This window comes from Branchiostoma belcheri, unplaced genomic scaffold (genome assembly GCF_001625305.1).
Source record: "Branchiostoma belcheri isolate BF01 breed outbred unplaced genomic scaffold, Haploidv18h27 scaffold151, whole genome shotgun sequence".
NCBI lineage: Eukaryota > Metazoa > Chordata > Leptocardii > Amphioxiformes > Branchiostomatidae > Branchiostoma > Branchiostoma belcheri.
This window is the reverse complement of record NW_017802947.1, coordinates 427960-429873: the sequence shown is the minus strand read 5'-3', so window position 1 is coordinate 429873 and position 1914 is coordinate 427960. Positions and strand designations below refer to the sequence as shown.

Sequence of the window (1914 nt, the reverse complement as noted above, 5' to 3'; positions counted from 1 at the left end):
GACAACATTTCAACGGCATAGGGATGTTTCGAAAATAACCATTTACTCCAATATCAAAACAGCTACGGTAAAAATAAAAAGACGTGCATCATCCCGGACATAATGCAACACCACATGCGAAATTACACAGAAATGTGACGTACGGAAGAATGCGTTTTGGCTGCGAACATCTTCCAAAAAACTTGGCATCTCTTAACCATGGGCAAAAACATCTGGAACCACTTATAAAAACCACCCCGTATCTGCATGAACTTTTACCCCCCCCACTGCTATTCCAAACAACGCGTTTTTCTGGACCATTCCAATTCGCCTCGTAATTGTAGGGGTGCGTCTGCGATATTACATTGACCGCGAAAGCAGCAACGGCAAAAATACACATTCGTGCATCAACACGGGCATGCCCGCAGACGGCGTATAAAATTGCGTGTCGATTACACAAAGAGAACCCAGTGTTTTGACTGCGAACATGAAAAATCAGCCGATTACAACACTCCGTCCGGAGGTCCTGACCTCCTTCACGGAGTAACAATGTCACACCATACATTATATATTAGAACCCGCGTAGAACTGTTAAAGTACATGGGAACATCAAATAAAAGGGATAGTGACAGTTCTACTCTTTATCATACACTTGGCTTGATTTACATACCAATGACACTAGCTTACTAGTCATATTGTCATGTTTCACCGGTTTTTCCAGTTGCTCATAGATTTAAGCCTTATATATTTCCACTCTCGCCAAGGTGATCGATTAAGGATTGGGTGGAAAAGACCTCGGCGAGCTAGTGTCGAGTGTCTGTTCCCTGTCATACATGCGACTCCCACCGTGAGTGTGGGGTGGGCGGGGGGGGGGGGATTTATTTTCGTCCCGCTCATTTCCGTCCAGCCTTCTCCTTTCTTGCGTCCTCTACCCTAAAGACAGTCTGTACTGTACTGAGCATTATGGTCGACTTGGGGTTATTCCCTACCCCAGCCTTTAATACTGGCCTTGACTAAACACACGCGACCTATACCCGAGGACCTATCTCTAGCTGTTGCTCTTTTTTCCTCTTCCTCGTCCACCCCTCTACTACTTAGTACCTCGACCTGGCGGCTCATCCTCGTACCTCCCGACGTAACGTTTCACCCGCCCGTGCTTGCGGCATCGATGGCCATTTGCCAGGCGTGGGCCTCCCATGACGCTGCCGGTCAAGAACTTGAATTTCCCCGCCTACCCTTAAAGAAACCATCAGTGTGTCTACATCATCTACCCTGACGCCCGGTACTCGCCGCGCCGAGTTCACGTCGCTCTAATTACCAGGCTACTCACGAGACGGGTTGTACGCTAACCCCGCTACCTTCTCTCTGTCACCCAGCTTCACAAAACTGATGAAGTATGAGGGGTTGGTCACATGGCCTGACATCTCGCTCAACAAGAGTCTCGCGAGATGTCAGTCCATTGTGACGTAAGTGGGAATAATTATATATTTCCACTCTCGCCAAGGTGATCGATTAAGGATTGGGTGGAAAAGACCTCGGCTACGCTACAGTGATCGGTTGCTTTAACCCCTGTCATAGGCTCATTCTCAAACCTCTTCCTCATTATCCCCCAATCCTTATCCTTCCCATTCCTTACCCTCTCCTCTCCCATTCCTTACTCTAAGTGTCACGTAAGGCAAAGACACTCAGTAGGCCAAGACACACCATGAGAGGGTAGTCTTCTTTTCTTTTATTCAATCTCGATTTAAAGTCTGTGGAACTCGCCCGCCTGGGGCACAAATACTGAGCCCCCGAACTGTAGTCACTGAGCCCTCACTCGCAACAAGCTTGCCAGCAGTTCTTGTACTACTGGCCGTGGTCCGTAAAGGAGCGGGGCCCGTTCCAGACCCATTTACCCACTGGATAGCCGACACCTTCTCTTCCCAGAGCCTCAGT

At 48.6% G+C, this 1914-nt stretch overlaps 1 protein-coding gene across 1 annotated transcript in view; it reads left to right on the top strand.

The window, feature by feature from the left end:
- Positions 1 to 1914, top strand: part of LOC109465489 (dimethylaniline monooxygenase [N-oxide-forming] 5-like) — a 6055-nt gene that overhangs the window by 2465 nt on the left and 1676 nt on the right. The gene's annotated exons all lie outside the window — the stretch shown is intronic.